Raw genomic sequence first — 19,770 nt, 5'->3', positions numbered from 1 at the left:
AATAAAAACTTACCTTCTTTTCCACAAAGCTTGGGAGACATTCTGAAGGGGAAGAGTTATTCCTATTGGCACAATTCCATCAAATTAGATAATGATCATGGAACTAATTTTAATAGACAGATATTTAAATTTCTTTATAAAATTGGGTCTATTACATAAATAAATAACTATTGTAAAGGAATTTTAATGATGGTAATTATAATTGAAAAATTAGTTGAGTTTTTTTCTGAAAGGATAAAAAACAAAGATACGATTAATTAACTAAAAGAAAAAAAAAAGACTTTGAAAATGAACAGAGCTATAATTCACTCCCAGGTAATCAAACTCAAGACACTGAACTTTCTCACATCACTCTGATGCAACTACATCAACAAACACATTTATATGGACTTTGAAAATGCTAGATGTTGTTCACCTTCAACTTCATATACAGAGGAATAGCACAAGATACTACACATTTCTCTCACATTTTATGTCTTCAACTACTTTAATATTAGATTAAAATTGTTTTTCATATTTAATGTTTCATTTGATATATATTTCTACATGATAAAATATTAGTTTTATTTTTAATGATGTAGTAAATGAAGATATGGTTTTAATTATTTGCTACCCCAAACTATTATCTTATTGTTAGGAGCATAACTGAAACCATTTTGTGTTATTTAACAAAAATTTTTCGTGACTTAGAATAATGTAAGGTCTATAAGGTAAGAACCTGCCACCAGGCAGCTCAGATAGTTGATAAAGCAGAGACAGGCCTTGATATGCTAATGAACTAACCAGAAAGCAGCACCAATATGTAATTACAAGCCCCAAGTCCTGAACCCCAATAGTACAAAACTACTGTGAAATGAAATAATACAAAAATTAGTGCTGGGGGACACCCCTCCCCACCCCCGGCTTGGGGGAGATGGGGAGAGAGAGCTGCAGCTGCTTCTTCTTTCTTCTCTTCTCACCATCAGCCCCTATGCTACTGTAGCTGACCTGCAGTCAGCATCCTGGCCCTAAGACCAGCAAGGTGTTAAGTAAATAGCCTTGTACTTCTTCTGAGGATAAGAGACTGCAGGCTAGGGTGATTAACATCTGTAGCCTAACAGCAGAGGATTAGGCAATGTGGCCTTTGTTCTATCTCAGCAGGAACTGCTGGGCTCTAACTTGCGACTGGGTTGCAGGAAGAAAAGACACTTAGAAAAGTTGCTATAGAGTTTATTAAGTGTAAAAAGTATCTACCCTATGAAAGCTATCTGAGGGGAAAAGTGGAAAGGTCCTGAGTGGGGAAGAAGAAAAGATTCTAACAAAGTAAAAAACCTAAGGGAGAAAAATTCTAGGCAGGGGGAAAGGAAAGGGTGATGGGGTCTAACTAACTGACTAGTCTAACTCACCATTCTAACTCACCATTCTAACTGAACTCTCATCTCTTTGTCCTCAGAACTTATACATCTTTCAGAGTACATGGTCACATGTTACAAGGTTCTTCACAAGTTCACACCAAAATTCAAGTCATAAATTGTAATAGAAGTTTACAACACAGAATGTTTACATGAATATCCATTAGGAGTAATTATCTAGCTAGACATTCATCACCTGTCTCGCTCCACAGGTTCGCAGAAAGTTTGAAACTATAACTTAAGAAATTAGTGAAGTTTTGTATAGAGAAACCCAGGCAATATTTTCTCTTCTGTCCTAGTACCTATAATAAACTGTGGATTCCCTCTAGTAACCTAGGCTAATTGTTTTATGACTTCTTGGAATGTGCTCTAAGCAGGAGAAGGTCCAGTTACTATCTCTCTGGGGCAATTAACTGATAACACTCAGGAGACTAGCAGAGTTCTCTTTGCAGTCTCGACTATGCCTGAGGGACTTAATAGCAGTCTCATTATAAAAGAGCTTAATAATCATTGATATAATTTTAGGAATTCTTATAGGATCATCATTAAGACTTAAGAAGTCATCTATTTGTCTATATAGCATCACTACAAGACAGTACATCTTTGTGGATCTGCAGAGATCTGCTACAAAGGGGAGTGCTATTGCTTGGTGATAGTAGCATATGTCTAATAATAATAATAATGGGAAAAGCATATTAATAGCAGGAATCTTTCCTAAAATCACGTCTACCACAGCCTTGGTAATGGGACACACTCGTCGCAGATTATATAATAATGCGAGGCAAGCATTTCAGGATGATCATCTGCTCATTATTAGCTTGTCCCATTATGGATCCCGACAAATTAGAACTTTGGGACCCCATCCTGTTGGCTGGAGGCGTCTGAGGGTTGGACAGCGACCTCAGCCACCCGAGCACGATGACCAGGTGGAGGCATGGGCGCCAGTCCGAGCCAGGGCGAGAGAGCTTGGATCCTGAAGTGTGGAAAGCACTGTGACATGAAGATGAGTGAACTTGACCAGCTGCAGCAAGAGGCCGAGCAACTGAAGAACCAAATTAGAGACGCTCATAAAGTATGTGACTCTTTCTTTGATCACAAACAATATTGATCCAGTGGGAAGAATCCAAATGCGAGCCAGGAGAACACTGAGGGGGCATCTGGCAAAGATTTATTTCATGCACTGGGGCACAGTCTCAAGGCTCCTTGTCAGCACCTCTCAGAATGGAAAACTCATCATCTGGGACAGTTATACCACAAACAAGGTGCATGCCATCCCTCTGCGCTCCTCTTAGGTCATGACCTGTGTGTGTGCTCCTTCTGGGAATTAGGTGGCCTGTGGTGGCCTGGATAACATCTGCTCCATTTACAGTCTGAAAACTCGTGAAGGGAATGTGTGTGTGAGCTGTGAGCTGGCAGGACACAGGTTATCTGTCCTGTTGCCAGTTCCTGAATGACAATCAGATAATTACCAGTTCTGGAGACACCATATGTGCCCTGTGTAACTTCAAGACCAGCCAGCAGACAACCACGTTTACTGGACACACTGGAGATGTCATGAGCCTGTCTCTTGCTCCTGACACCAGACTGTTTGTCTCTGGTGCTTGTGATGCTTCAGCCAAGCTCTGGGATGTCCAAGAAGGGATGTGCCGGCAGACCTTTACAGGACATGAGTCTGACATCAATGCCATATGTTTCTTTCCCAATGGAAATGCCTTTGCCACTGGCTCAGATGATGCTACACGCAGGCTGTTTGACCTCCGTGCAGACCAGGAGCTCATGGCCTACTCCCATGACAACATTATCTGTGGTATCACATCTGTTTCCTTCTCCAAGAGTGGTCGCCTCCTCCTTGCTGGGTAGGATGACTTCAACTATAATGTCTGGGATGCACTCAAAGCTGACAGAGCAGGTGTCTTAGCTCGACAGGACAACCGAGTCAGCTGCTTGGGGTTGACAGATGATGTCATGGCTGTAGCAACAGGGTCCTGGGACAGCTTCCTTAAGATCTGGAATTAAGGCCAGTAGCAGGTGAATGTATGCCACGGTGACAGGAAAACCATTCCAACCTTGCAGCGTTAAAGTGATAGCATATCCTATACAACCATACTAACATGGACACCCACACCCCGCTCAGAACTTCAAAAGGGCAAGGTCTTTTTTCCTTCACTTATTGCTGAAACCAAGAGCACAACTCACTTTACGAGAAGGATCTCTGTGCTATAAACTAAAACAAATTGTGCATTTTTTCCAGGGGCCATTGTCTTTGTTTTGTTGTTGTTGTTTTGGTTTTTTGTTTTGGGGGGGTTTTTTGGGGGGAAGGGGTTTGGTTTGGTTTGTCTTGGTCAAATTTTAAAAGGAAATACTACAATAAATATGTTAACCAGAAGGTAAGCCTGAGTGATTGTGAGACAGACATGCCTTTTTACTAGTTCATTTGCATTTAAATCAGTGATCATGTTCTGAGGCATTCATGAAAAACAAGTTGAAGACTTTGTTTATCTGGAATTGTTTCTAAATATAAGTCATTTGTAGCAAGACTTTGGAAGCATTCACTTTTCTTTCTTAAACATATTCCTTTATGTTCAGTAGTTAAGAGAACCAGAACCCTTGGTGGTCTCTGACTTGTCACTGATGCATTTTTGTCCCTGACTTGCTTTTTTTTTCTTTTGTCTCATGTCACAGATGACTGTTTCTAACAAACACAGAATAGTGGAATTAAAATTCAGAAGCAAAGTAGCCAAGTACATGTTACTGTGGCCACAAATGCTTGGTCAGAATCCTTCCCCTTTGCTCAGAAACCTTCCTTCCTGACTTGTCCCCCTCATTGTCCAGTTTCTATTCTGTTCATATATTTCCTGTGAAATTGGAGGGAAGTTTGTAGTCATGTGACACTAACCGTCCTGCCTCTGCTGTCAGAGATGTTTTCCTCCAGAGAGGTGCCTGTCCTGTGTTTGTATAGTCAGTTGGTTATTTGTGTATGTAACAATGTACAAATCATTGTTTGGAAAATAATGATCTCAGATTTTCTAAGTTAAATTTTAAACAATTTGATTGTTTGTCATATTGTGTGCGTTTACTCTTAGAATCGCATGCTGTAGAAATGCTCTAAAGTGCATATAGGACTCAATCCTTAGATGTTCTTTTTATTTTAGGAAATAACCTCTTCCAGTTGTAACCATGGCGGCTTTGTCCATTACTCTTGCTATTCTGCACACATATCAAAGCAGCAAGCACTTGACACACTGGAGTAGTGGGATAAGTCACTGTTTTCTTTACAAAACAAAACAGTCCTGTTGGGAATGATTGCTGTCGGACTCAGGAAGGGAGGTGGCAAGCTGCTCTTCTGCTTCTGCCACTTCCTGGAAGCCTGTCTCCATGGAACAGCCTTTTGCATCTGAGGCAACCATTTTTACACCATGCAGATCTTCGTGGTTATCATCTCAAAGCGGTGTTCAGCAACAGCCTTTGGACAGCAGTGTTCTGTGGGCCTTCCCCTCCCCCATATCCTGCACTCCTAATAGCAGTATTGGCTTCACCATTTGGTTCTGCAGCATCCTGTACAAAACTCTGCTGTGACTGTGAGGGGGACCTGGATATGGCAGAGAAAATACATCAAAGTCCCTTTTTTTTTTTCTACCAAATGAATCTGTAGAGCTCTCTGCACCCTGTATCCTTTTCACCTTTTGTATTTAATTTTAAAGTCAGTGTACTGCAAAAAGGCTGAATGCAAGTTAGATACTATATTAAACTGTACTGTTATTTAAGATGTAATAAAGCAGTTTGACATTAAAAAAATTAGTACCTTGAACATGGTCATTAGGATTACACTGCCCTGCTCTCAAAACACTCTGGCTTTAGTTACCCTTGAACAATTGGTACCATTGCTGAGCTCACACATACCTGTCTGTCATTGCTGGCCTCTGTCTGATGCTTTCAAGAACTTCCTGGGCCTCCACTAGTGCCTGCCACAGCTAAAGGACTTCACAAGGAACGTGAGTCAAGGATTTCAAAGCATCCCTACCAGAGAAAATTTCACAATGGTATCCTGAAGCAGCATTTTCTGTTTGACCATCTGTTCCCTGCCTGGGTAAGGTATCTGTTTAGCTTTTATTAATATAAAAGGACTAATATAAAATATTAACCTGGTATTATAAGAAATGTTTGTATGAGTAAACTAAGCATATTCAAAAGCCAAATCACATATTGATATTCTAATTGTTGACCACCTAACAGTCCACCAGCCATATTTTCTACACTTGATACACCAGCTTTATAATTTTAAACATTTTTCCATGCAGTGATGGCACATACCTTTTTTTTTTTTTTTTTGTCTTTTTATTTTTTTTTATTAGATCTTTCATTTACACTTCAGATACCATCCCGTTTCCCCATTCCCCCCCCTTAGAAAACCCCTATCCCATGCCCCCTTTTCCGTTTTGCATTTATACATTTTTTTAAGAAATGTTAATCATAGGCTTTATAAGTTTGGTATTGTTCAATCAGAGGTGTAACCCACTACCCAACCTAGATATATCAACTATCTTTGACTGGTGGAGATACATAAAACATCTGCTTCCCTGTTTCCCCCCTCTATCTCTCTTTCATCACCTAGCTTCTCCTCTCCTTCTTCTTCTCCTCTTCTTACTCCTTTTCTTCCTCTCAGTACTCCTCCCACCTTAGCTCCTCCTACACATCACCCTTCCTGTTAAAAGGAAACTTTTCTCTCAAAATACAATTAGAGCATAATTATGCCTATTTGTACCAGTGAGGTACAAGATAGTCCTAATACCCAGTCCATCCTTTTGTTGACTAACCAGCACCTCTGTCATCTATCCTAATTAAAACACTTAGTTCTGAACCTGGCTTTTTCCTTGGCTTTAGGATGAATGTCAGCTGATGACCATACACTCAGATCTTTTCTCTCAAAGTAAATAGCTATAAGTTTTCAACCCCATCAGAAATTCAGAATGACTGAGTTGACTATAATTGTGGGAAGCACCAAGCATAGCTTCTAAAACTTAGCCAGTTTATAGAGACCTCTGAACACCTGGACACTCGCTCTACTTCGAAACGTTGGAGCATCTGTTCTTCTGCCTTCTGGCCCAGGATCATCTGACAGACCTTAGTGCTGCAGAATTATTAAGGGCTGATTACTCTGTCTAGGCAGATATAATCAGTCGACTATTCTGCAAGTGTGTCCTTTTCTGGACAGTAATTTGTCTGTAGAAGGAAAGTGTAGAAATCTGTATAATTAATATCAAGATGAAGATATAAATTCTTAAATGGCACCAATTTACTTTGTTTACAAATTTTAAGGTTTTCAGTGGCATGAGCTTTTTAGTGATATAAGAGTGAGATGAATATTGTTACTCTCATAGGCATTGTACCAGTATAACACACTTAGGAATACAAAGCTTAGACCCAGTCCTTCTTTAACTTTTTTTAACTGATTTGAGATGGTCAGCCTGTGAGTTAAGGGACTATAGCAAATTCATGACTTGGAGTTTATTATAAGGGTGTTCTCTATGTTTTATTTAGAAATAGCTGAGTGGAGTTAACAGGCAACACTCCAGATTACCTTACATGGATAGCTGGTTTTCAAAACATCAGAAATCCTTAGAATTGACATGACAAACATTTCAGTATTAATGTTCATTTTCATTAGAGACCTGTCTGCTCCGGACAGCTTCCTATGTTAAACTCTAAGAAGAAATTGAGCATCCTTGGAGTTACTCCAGTTGTGGTGAGACAGCCACTAGGCAAGAATTGGCACATACCTTTAATCAGGAATCAGAGCCAGGTAAATCTCTGAGTTCAAGGCCAGCTAGGTCTACAAAATGTGTTTGAGGACAGTTAGGACTATAAAAACCACACTTGTTTTGAAAAAAATTAAAAATCAAATGTTTAACTGCCTTTGTTAAAAAGTTACTTTCTCATTATTCACTATAATTTGGATAAAACTATAAATGTTTCTATTAAATTGAACTTTAATTTCATTCACCCAAGCTAGAGATACCCAAAGATGTAATTTAACTCTTCTTATCCAAATTATACAAAATACATCATTCTCGAATAACAACAACATTCAGAGTGTTTTCTACCTTATATACTAACGTTTCTTGGTTAAATTAGTATCTATAATATTCTATAGTAAGATTACCTTGGATTTTTTTACTAACAAAAACTGTAATAATATCATATAACTTTTTCCTGAGTAACCTTCCATCTCTTACCATTTAAATATAAGTAAGTTAATTTACTAAGTACATGTGATGGTGAATACAAGAGGAAACATACAGTTAATCTAGGTTCTTAAAATATGTAAATTTTGTTTTTTAAGATGTATGTTATCTTCTCTCCATTCATAATGTTCAACTACCACTAACGGCTGGAAATACAAGTCAGATCATACTCATTTGATCAAATTTATGTAAGAGTAATGTGAACACATTAAAAAAAAGCTGTATCTGAAGAGACTGATTGACTGATTAGAATTGAAGGACTATGGAGAGATTGGAATGTTGCAGATCCAGAGGGTAATAACCTTATTTGGGGCTAGCTTGAGACCTTAGAATAGCCTTTCATTCCCACCAACTCTGTGTCAGATCTAATAGTCTGTCACTAATACGTGAAAAACATTGGAATATATTAACTTGGTAAATGACCTGGCTTCTTCTTATGGTTGGTCTTGTGCACTTTATATTCAGTTGCTGATTTTTGTGCCTAGAGATCTGGTTACAGTCTGCAGGCTAGCATTGTCATGATTATTGAAACTTCTCCATTGTCAATGTTGTGTAAAGAATACTAGCCAGTTAATTCTGGTTGGTTAATAAAGAGCTGATCAACCTATGCCTAGGCAGAGAAAATAGAGAACCTGGACTTCCAATCCCAGCCATGGGTCTTAGAGAAAGAAGTAAGAGAAGGAACATGAACAAAGAAGGTAGAAAGAACAGGTGGAGGAGCTGTAAGTTGAAGGGTCCAGGAAGAGTCATAATGAGCAGGTTAGCCAGGGATTCTCCATCAGGACACATATAGAGTGGAACAAGCCAAGGAGAAACTCAGATTGAATAAGAAGGACCATGTGGAAGAAAAATAGATAGCTTAGAGGTTTAAAATAGATGAAAATCTTCCCAGTCACAGTACTTAAAGTTTGTTAATAAGCTTAATAGGTCTTTGTGTTAAGTATTTGGCAGCTAGAACAGGAACAAATATGGCTATCATTCTTAAATTACAGCCTACACTTCTACCAACTCAAAAGCTAAAACTGTTATCTGATAGCATCTTAGACATATAGCAAAGCTTCCCTTATCTTGCTGTCTGTTGTCCCACTAAGTATTTTATATTTGCTTTTATTTATGACTTTGTTTGATCTATAAAACTATGAAATGTCATAAAACTGTTTTCATGTTGGAACTTGGAATTTTGAGTAACCTAAATATGTGGTCCAAGATTATGGTCATTCAGTGTGGCTCTAGAATGAACTATCTTTTATTCTTTTGAAGATGAAACTTGTGGGTTTTTTGCATTGATAATATATTGAAAATAATTAAAGAAAATTAAAAGTAAATAAATATGCAAAATAGCTAGGTTTCATCAGGAAATAGCCTATCCAAAGCCCTGCTACCTCCTCCATATTTTCTTTTTCACACTATGTCAAATAATAAAGAACAATTGTGACATTTCCCTTTCTATTTGTTTTGGTGTGTGTGTGTGTGTGTGTGTGTGTGTGTGTGTAATTGGTAGGTTTATTAAGAGAATTTTGAAAACAAAGTTTCTACAATATTTTGTATTTTTTATGCTTTTATACCATTTTAATTACATGCAAGTATTAAGGTCAGTTCTAGGTTGAAGAACTAGCAATACAATAGATGCAAATAGTCAAGGAACAAGAAAGACAATAAACACAGATGGTCAAAGAACAAGGAAGGCTATAAACAAAGTCTCGTGATCACTCCCATGATCACTGCTTCTAAGCGCTTATCAGGATGACTAAAATATCTGAGCCCACTTCCCTGTCCTAACCCAAAATCATTTTCATGCCTGAAGCCTACTTCTTTGTTAAAGCTTAAGATGTATATTCCTGCCTGAAATTACTTTTTTGTTCTAGCCTATTTCAGATTCCTGTCTGAAGCCCATTTCCTTGTCCTTGGCCAGTGTCAGATTCCTGCCAAGCAGCCTATTTTCTTGTCCATGGTCAATGACAGATTTCTGCCATGCAGACCCAAAAGCTCTCCATATCTCCCCCTTTTTAATTTTATAAACAAAACTGAGCCTCTCTTAGGTCATTCTGACAAGAATGCCTTCCTTATCTGCCATGGAATAAGCATTATCAAAGGCTCTGTACAGAATCTTACTCGTCCTTGACTTGCCAGCCTGTTAAATTAATAACTCTGTCTGGGGGTCCATTTTCAGTTTCAAGCCATGTAATTTGGCTGCCAACGTGTTGATGTTGTTAAAGACAAGCTCTAACATGATGGGCAGGAATAAAAGTATTCTCAGGACAAAAAGGGCTAGCATGATCAAGCTATATATGTCATTCCTGAGGTTTGACCAAAATAGAAACACTAACTTCAGGCCATGGATAATTTTATCAGCAGTATCTGTCACTTCAAAGCTCAGCAGAGCAGCATTCTTTAAATTCATAATTTCACTATGCAAAGGTAAATCATTCAGAGAGGTGTTAGAATTATGCCAAATACCCTGCAAGTGTCTTTAAACTTTTACCTAATTATAATGACTACCATTGTAAATAATCTATTGGTATTTGGCATGACACTAGAAATGGCTCCTTAATTTTTTTTTTCCCATGAGACTCAGGGAGAGTCACATGGGAGACACGGGATTCGAACCCGGAGAGCAAAGGCGAGGGTCGCCCTCTGGAGGCCGGCGCCAAAGCTGTGCACCACTGCTCATTCACTGGCTCCTTACTCTTAAACCCTGAACCTCCTTCCAATAATTTGGATAGGATTAAAAACATCAATCCATTGTTCCAAAATCCTATCTAAATCCTTTTGTATACTCAACACATTAGTAACGTTTTTTTTTTTTTTTTTGCTAGATGAAAAACAAGAGTAACTGTCTTAATTTCTTGTGTCAAATTGCAGAATTTGCAGAAGTAGTGGTGCTAGCAATTAATGTAGTTAAAGCTGTTATACCAACAATAATCAAGCCCACTACCCTCTTGCTTCTACTTAAAGTCTAAATCACTTCTTCCATACTTGCAAGCTTTTTTTCAGAATACCATAGTCCTGTGATACTCTGGGCAATAAAACAATAGCTGGTTCATAGATCCCCATAACAGACATTCCAAGTTTCAACACACTAACACAAATAGAAAGTTTACAATCAATACAACTTACTTTAAATACTGAAGAAGAAACAAAACCAATTTTAAAAAGCCTTAACACATGCACTAACACTTGTTTGAAATCCAGGTTCTGTCCCAACTTTATCTGCTGCTAACATAACATCCTAGAGAACTGCAGCTAACTTCCAAATATGTCTCTGAAAATGTGTAAAACCAGCCTTCCAAATGAAGACTGTTATTTCCAATATTGGATTGATTTCTAGACCAATCTATGACTGATTCCAAATAACTGATTACATTTAAGAAAAATATAAGTGTCATTATAACTTCTCATTTTGATTCTCTGTCCCACTAGGTCTAAAAATTTGAGGCAAGGCAGCTTGTTCCATTTGGAATATAGGCCAGCAAAGGTAGGACAGGAATGTATGTCCAATACAGCTTCCCAGTCACCATTGTTAGGACCTCAGCAAGCTCACAGGTCAGCATTATTCTTTGTCCCACCATCAGCATGTCTCACCATTCACTCTGACATGGTCCTTCAGTGTCCTGCAGAAAAAACACAAACATGCCCTCTTCCCCATATTAAATACTTGATCAGGATCATGCCATATCCTTCTTTTTCACCTAGGCATAAGTATGCCTAATTATAGGGTGCCACAGACATTCAGCAAAAAGTTCCTTGGCATCCAATTTTTTAAAAAATCTAAAATAAAAGGAACATGATTTAAATAAATTTGTGGTGTATAGGGATATACCTCCCCCTTTTTATTTTATAAAGGTATTATTTTAAAGCCTGTCCATGAGCCTGTTCCACAATACTTTGTCCTTGAGGATTATAAGGAATCCCAGTAATATGGGTAATATTAAATTGTTGACAAAAAGTCTCAAATGCTTGACTGCAATAGCCAGTTCCATTATCTGTTTTAATCTGATTTGGAACAGCCAGCATAGATAAACAATGTAGGTAATAACTAATTACATTTTTAATTGCTTCTCTTGTTAAAGCAGTTGCAACTAGCAAGTCTAAAAGGGTGTCAATAGTCACATGTACATATTTTAATTATCCAAAATCAGAAATATGAGTAACATTCATTTGCTGCAATTGATTAGGTATGAGTCCTCAGGGATTAACACCATTATGTGGTACAGATAGAAACTGAGGATATTCAGGACAAGTGTTTACAGTTTGATGTGCACATTCTCTAGAAATACAAAACTGTTGTCTCAAGCTATTACTATTTTGATGATGTAAAGAATGAGATTGTTTAGCTAACTATTCCTGTGTAAGGCCTATAACCTGCCTGGTATACAAATCTGTTGGGGCATTGCCCTAAGGGGTCCAAGCAATCCAGTATGAGCTCTTAAATGTCCTATAAAGTTAAGGAACAGTATTGAGTTGTATTTGCATAAGTAACTGCAAAATTTGAGAATTCGTAGTATCTAAAAAAGTAACAATTTCAAGTAATTGTAAACCATGAGCTATATATTGGCTGTCAGTATACAAATTAAAAGCTTAATTTAAAAAAACTGGATATTTTATTTGTTTACATTTCAGATGTTATCCCATTTCCTCATCCCCCAATAACCCCCTATCCATCCCCTATCCTGCTTCTATGAGAGTGTGCTCCCACCCACCCATCCACTCTTGGCTCCCTGCCTTCTCATTCAGATATTTCTCTTTCTTAAAATTAGTGTGTTACCATTATTTTTTTTCAAAACCTATTTTTAATGATGAATCTTAACTCTTTAACCCCCCTTTTAGCCCACCACCCATCACAGGTAGCAGAAAAGAAAGGATATGGGGAAGGTGGACCTGTTTAGAATTGGATCTTTAAAGCAACTCCCATCTGTGTTATCTGGAAATCGGTAGTCCAGTTCACAGGTCAGCAGCAGCAAAGATCCACTTGCAAACACTTCACATATATAACAACTGTCCATTTTTGGTAGAGTCAGGATAGCAAATTCAAGACAGCAGTGGTGGCCCTACCTAGCAGAGACAGCCAGGCCTCAGTATCAGCAGGAAGTACCTGCAGAAACACCAGGAGTTTTCAGCTATCTCTCTCAGTTAAGCAAAGATGAGTTAAGACATCAGACCAACAAGCATTGCATGGCTAGCTCTATAAGTAAGCCTAGCCCACCTCTGCTACAGTCCATTGGGCCTATTTGTACTCCCTCCAAACATCACCTGTCCTCCATAAGTCTTGACTCACCATGTGTCTTGCCTTAGCAGTGATTCTGTCTCAGCTGACATCATTCTGCCAATGAGCCCAAATCAGCAGAAGTGATAAGAAACTACAGCACACAACTAGAAGGTTTTTGGTGAGTTTCTCTGTATGGAATCCCAACAAATGGAGCTCAACTACACAATTTAACATGGACTAATACACACATGTCATTTTCAAAGAATTCTTCATTATGTGTCCTTTTATGTGTCTGCTTTAGCAGAACATCCTTTCACCTGTGTCTGTTTCAGCGAAATGTTCCTTCATGAGTTTGCCCCAACAAAACACCATCCAACACAACTGACTTTCCAAAGAACCCTTAAGTTTCCACTTCATGAGTGAGTTTGAAGGGAAATGAAAATGGAGCCTTAAAAACTGATCCTGAGGAAGGGCTAGATCTCCTATTTCCAAGCCTACTAGTTATCTGACTAGATCCCTAATAAATTAAGCATTTTGTATCATGCCATGTGTCATTGTTATCAGATTATCCAGTATCCAGTTCACTCTCAGTGATATCATGACACTAGATTTTTTATTAGCATGTATTGCCTATAATTAATAATGAGTTTAGCATACTATTCCTATATATGCATGCAGCACACTTTGGTTACAACCAAACAGACTTTCATGCCACCCTATTTCTAACATCCTTCCTAGAAACCACTAATAATGAATGTATTCTAGCTTCAACATATGGAAGAATAAATTTTAGGAGAATTATCAAATACAAAGTGGTATTATACCGTCTCCATTTAAGAACTCTTTGTCATGTTAATCAAGAGACAACTACTCTCATAAGTACTCTTCAGTGTATCTTCATCCTCAGTATAAGCAGTTAGAGCATAAACACTCAATAATTTTCTAACTTTATTTTTATTCCCAGGAGAGAGGAAAGGACACAAAGGCAGGTATTATAGAAAAAGTCAATGCATTCTTTGCTATTTAGGTTCCATTGAAGAGCTTGTGAAAGCTTTTTTTTTTCTGCATTCTTACTTTTGTGTGTTCTTCTAGTATAATTTTTTGTCTGCCCTGTCTACATATGTATATATAAAATGAGGGGTCTTTTTTACTCCAAGCTAAATTCTAGCACTCATGACTATGCATGAGATCTGATTTCACTACAGTTTAACATTAATTGTCTAATTTGTAGTCTCTCTAACTGAGCAACAACAGGTTGTATGACCATTTTATTTGCTCTGGGTCAGCCCTTTCTTTCCCATGTAGCCTCCAATATCAGTTACCCCTGGTAAAGAAGTACTGACATTTTGTACTTGTATCATGAAAGATGTCTGTAATAGCCCATCTCTGCTGGAGCCACATCACAGCAATGCACCTATAGAAATCGGCTCAAAAGGATCCTTTGCTGTCTTCTGACCCCCAACCTTCTCAAACTAGGGAGTAGTTTTACCTGACCTTGAAAATGAGTAGATATAATGAGAGTGTTGTCAAATTTTCTTTTACTTTCAAGAAAACAGTGTTACTACCTGTTGGGAAAACAGAGGCTGAGTTTTCTATAAAAGCCTATCAATATCAATTGCAGTGTGAATTTTCCTTTCTTGGAGTGTCTTTTTAGAGACAGCCAAGGAATTGGGGAAAGACCAGGTAGGGAGGATATCATGTAGGAAGGTTTTCAACATCACTCCATCTTTTGTGATTCAGCTGGGGAGATATTAGTGTCTGTGTTTGCTTTGGTCATCCTATCCTTCCTTTTTAATGAAATTTCTCACAGAAGAAAACACAAAATACAGCATTTTAAGACCAAAACGCAAGGGCTAAAACAACCAAATGTTATTTCCCACTAAATGGTTTCACAAAACTTCACTTTGCAAGATTGAGTCTTGCAACACAGCAACACAGCTTCCTTCTGCAAAACTGAATTAAGCATCTTTGAAAGACTCAATGTGAAGAAAACAAAAATACCAGCAAATGCAAAATTAAACAAAAGTGTCTTGTAACTACCCAGTAACAAATTCTAGTTCTGAGATTGTTCAAGCAGCTGCTTAGTGCTACCCCCGCCCTTGGTTTCCTTTTCCTACATTCTTTCCTGCCATGAAAAGAAAAAGATAGATAAAAATAAGAAAGCTAAAGAACTCACAGCATACTGCAGAACAGTCTAAATGTATTTTAATCTACTTTGGCAGTTCTTCAATTACTACATCCTAGTTCTGCAAGTCAGCAGGGTGATTCTTCTATTCTTTTGCATAACATAGAAAAGGGGGCTTTATTTGTATCCCCCTTTGCCATCAAAACAAAAGATTTTAATGCCTATTCACAACTATAGTACATCTGTTTGCTGAGTTGCCAAAGATAAAAAGAAAGGCCTCTCACTTTAGTTTTCTAAATGATAAGACACAGAACTTAGCTAAAAGTAAAAGGGACACTAAAGAAGACAAAAGTTCAAAGAGAAGAGATACAGATTTGGAAAAAGAGAATCAGTTCTATACTGCCACTGTTGCTAGCTGTTGTATGTCTACTGGTAGAAGCTGGTCCTTTATTAACCAACCTTTGGATTGGGGGTCTGACTTTCAGGAATTCTTTGCATGACATGTGAACTAAGAGAATAAACAACAGACTTTCAAACATTTGTAAGAATATGAGTTTTTATCGTCAGGGGTAGAGTAAGAAGCATGGAGTCTCCCAGCTTTCTGAAAACAGTTAATCCTTCTAATCAGATTGTTCATTCTTGACTGAAAGGAGATTTTGGCATCATGGAGCACTCTCTTAGAACATCTTAAATATCTAGAAGATGGCTCAACCCATTTGGTAATTCATTTGGAAATGAGGAAAATTCAAAAAGTGGAACAAAACAATAAACAACAAAATGAACAAAACCCCCAAACCACTAAATCTATGGGCTACCCTGTGTTCCTTAAGCTCTGTCACCACACTCATGTTCTCCTAACCTTGAGGCAAGACACAAGATGTGGAAGACTCTAGAGACCTGAAAAAGAAAATGAGGCACTTACTCAATTCTACTTGAAGCTTCTTGTCAGGTAAGAATCCAGAATCCAGCCCAGTAACATTTATTTAAGGACTTTCTTCATTCATAGATGAAAACTTGTACTTTTCTAAGCATCTCACGAAAAATCACATTTACAGAAAATTACATGGACTAAACCACTTGTGTGTCCATAGCAGCTCCTGGGTTTACCTTATCAGATTGGAATCTTGTTGAAAGCCATTTTGAAAATTCAGTTACTAAAAAGAAAAAAAAAAAAAAGAAAGAAAGAAAGAAAGAAAGAAAGAAAGAAAGAAAACAAAACAAAAAACAATAATAGTTTTCTCAGAAAATGTTTGAGATATAATTTGAAAACCATCAATATGGTGTGTATCACTAATAAGACAACTGATTGCTACTTTCTCCAGTGACCATACATACACTACATGAGATTCTTTCTCTTAAGCTTTATGCTTAAAAACTATATATATATATATATATATATATATATATATATATATATATATATATTATAATGTCACTCATCTTCAAGAAGTCTCCACTATGCTTTAGGTATGCTTTTATCATTTTTCTGAATACCTTCCCTCTATGTTTAATAGAACTCCAATTCTGTTTCTTCCTGGGTAACCCTGAGATTCCTGTCTATATTGAAGTTACAAATCCTGAGTTTGCCTAGTCAAAGACCCTAAATGCTTCTGGCTGCAGAGGCTATAGTGTGGAACAATGTCTTGGTCATCACAGGGACACCCTGAGCAAAAGACCAGAAAGCAAAGATTGTCTCAGTAAGCCTGACTGAAAGTTTCTGGAATCATTTTTTTCCTTTCTATTTACTCTTTTAAAAAGATACATTTAATCAGACATCTATGTTTCTCCCTCTTATTTTTTATATCTAGTTAAGCTCTTCCAGGAAGCATCCTTCCACATCTTGAGACTGACAATAATTCCAGATGCAGTTATGCAGACTAAAAGGCTCTTAGGAATTTTCAGTCATTGTTAGGACAAAGAGCTTTTTAATAAACTTCAAACTGTTGTCCTTGCATTCTATCCATGTATGTCAAAATCTCATCTTGGCTCAGTGACATAGTTTTTGTTGTGTATGTGCAGAAAAATAAAAAGGGAAGAGCCTCTTTATAGATTCTGTGATTTTGCTTGACAAGACATTGCTCCATATCCAGAAAGAAAGCTGTCTTAGTTACTGGTTTCAGTGATATTTTATAAAAATGAAACAAAGTAATGACAAAATTTTCACTGCAGTATCACAGCATCATCCATCCAGCATCTTCATTACTCTTATTGCCTTACCAGCAGAAACAGGTGAAAAACCTGCAAAAATAAATTTCTGTTAGCAAAAGTGTCAGTGTTTCCAAGTGAAATTGACATTAGGAAGTTTTAATCAGAAATTCAGCAGCAAAGGCAAGATTCATGCACAAGAGGTTTGTTCTTTGCCCATCTACTTCCCTTTTTTGTTGCAGGTAGGGACTTACTTAAAAACAAAATGCAGAGTACCTACAGAGTACCTACGGGATTCCCACCTGTACTTCCCTTATTGCCAACAACTCTCAGTAGTATGATGTAGTGTTAGACCTGATGAAGTGATATTTGTGTATTGTTATTTGTTGGTGACAATTCACAGTATGTCCTATGCAGTATAAATTTATAAGTATTTACAGATGTTCAATGTTATGTATCCACCATGACATACTCCTGCCAATCACTGATCTTCTTTTGTGTATCTAGTTTGCTTCTTACAGAAATTGATATTCTGAGGAATGAATATATATATATATATATATATATATATATATATATATATATAACCTTTCACTTAGGAATTTAGGTTTCCCATTTTGTTTTTTATTCCACACTAAGGGTACAACTTAGTTTATTTGCTCACATATTGATGGTGTCCTTGTTGTTTCCGAGTTTGGACAGTTACAAATAAAGACACTATAAACAGCCATGCATAGAAATTGATAAGCACATGATTTCAATTCATTTGGAAAATTAAGGTTATGATAGCATGATTATATGATAAAGTAAGTTTGGTTTTTTAAGAAACTGGCAGACTTCTTTCAAATATCCAAATATTAGAATACTGTCCTTGCTGGTTTATGGCTTCTCTTGTCTGATGATGTTAATGTTTTGGATTTTAGTTTTTCTAATGGGTGTGTTATAGTATAACTTTGTTTAAATTTGCAATTTAGTGATGGCTACCAATATATTTTATATGATTTTTTTTCTTCTCTATACTTTCTTTAGTATTGTTAAATATACCAATTTTAAACAATACTTGTTACATTTTTACTTCTTTCGTGTGTGTGTGTGTGTGTGTGTGTGTGTGTGTGTGTGCTAAGTCATGGATTTATGCACTTGTAAAAATGTGGAGTCCAGAAGACAAATTTGTAAAGGTCTCAGGGATCCATCTAATCCACCAGCTTAGCAATAGGTCTTTTTCCTGATACACCACCATGCCAAATCAATACCTATTTTTACCAGAGTTGTTTCCTTTCATTCTGTCAAATTTTGAAAGCTCTTTGCATGTGTTAGAATAAGTGTCTTGGTAGTAAGTTTTGTTGTGAGTTTTCTTTGTCTGTGTACTGTCTTTTTATTCTATCTTTTACAGAGATCTTTAATTTTGATAACATACAAAATAAAAATTATTCTTTCATAGCGCCTGCTTGTGGTAGATGTAGTCATTGCCAATCATGTTTCTACCAGAAATTTCATCGGCGTGTGCTTTGAGTTAGTGTTTATAATTTACTTTGGGTTAATTCTTGTGAAAATTTCAATGTCTTTGTTTTGATTTGTTTTTACTCATGTGAGTGTCAGTTAGACACATCACCTTGAGCTGCTGCAACCACTTCTGAAAGACACTAATCACGAGGAAGAAATAAGGATTTGGCTCTTTTCATAGTCTCTCATAATCAATGAGATGGGGAACATGAATGGCAAATGTGTCCACAGTAGCATTTCCAGCAAGTGTATTTTGTTTGCACTTTGCATAAACACGGCGTTTGAGACCCTGAATTCTTTATTAAGGTGAAAATAGACCAGCCTAACGTGATTTCAATGCTCACTAGGAGCCTTAGTTTCCACTGTACCCTTCTACTGCTGGGATTTGGAGTAGAGTGGGTACAAAGACCTTCACTGTGAAGTAGATGGCCTGTGTTTGTTTGGGTAAGTCTTTAGAACGTTAGGTATTTGTTCTTGAGTAGACCTGTTCATTGGTGTGGCAAGTGGTTTTGGTAAGCTTCAGAACTTTTGGCAGTCATCTGTGACCCCCAGAAACAGGAATTAGTCATTAAAGCACATTCATTTTCAGGGCAAGTACTTCATCTATCACTTCTCTTAGAAGTCAGACTTAAATTTTATTGATCACTCTCTTTGGAAACTCATGCTCAGATGTGGTAAAGAAAGGATGTGGGTGAGGATTCTGCTGAGAGGATTGACTTTCACTATGAAGTGGGACTGTCATTGGTTGTAGGAAACGCACAGGTAATATTATACAGAAAAGAAAGGTAAGTTGTTGAATTCTGTGCTGCTATTTGAGAGTGCTCTATGCTTTCCTTGTGGTTTAATGTGCTCCGCTTATAGGAGTGTCATTGCCTGGCAGGGCAGTGCCATTTGAACTCAGTTGTTGTTTTTAAGTTATGTATAAAATTAGTCTACTAACTAATGGGTTTCCATAGTCTTTTCATAAATTATTAGTTTAGGATAACCCAATCACTACCTTCCTTCCCCATCCCACTTAATATTTTAGTCCCCAGCACCACTCCTTTTCCTTTTATAGCACATAAATTCTGTATCTCTACAATTGTATTTTCTATGGTTCTGAGATTGTAGATTTTCATATGACCTTTCCATATTCTTTGCCCTTGAGTTAGCTATCTT

At 37.2% G+C, this 19,770-nt stretch overlaps 1 pseudogene; it reads left to right on the top strand.

Annotated features, from left to right (window-relative positions):
• Window positions 1-2,394: 2,394 nt before the first annotated feature.
• On the top strand, window positions 2,395-3,420 carry LOC117722188 (guanine nucleotide-binding protein G(I)/G(S)/G(T) subunit beta-1 pseudogene; annotated as a pseudogene).
• The last annotated feature ends 16,350 nt before the right edge of the window (window positions 3,421-19,770 follow it).

This window comes from Arvicanthis niloticus, chromosome 17 (genome assembly GCF_011762505.2).
Source record: "Arvicanthis niloticus isolate mArvNil1 chromosome 17, mArvNil1.pat.X, whole genome shotgun sequence".
Classification (NCBI taxonomy): domain Eukaryota; kingdom Metazoa; phylum Chordata; class Mammalia; order Rodentia; family Muridae; genus Arvicanthis; species Arvicanthis niloticus.
This window is presented reverse-complemented; position numbering and strand designations above follow the sequence as displayed.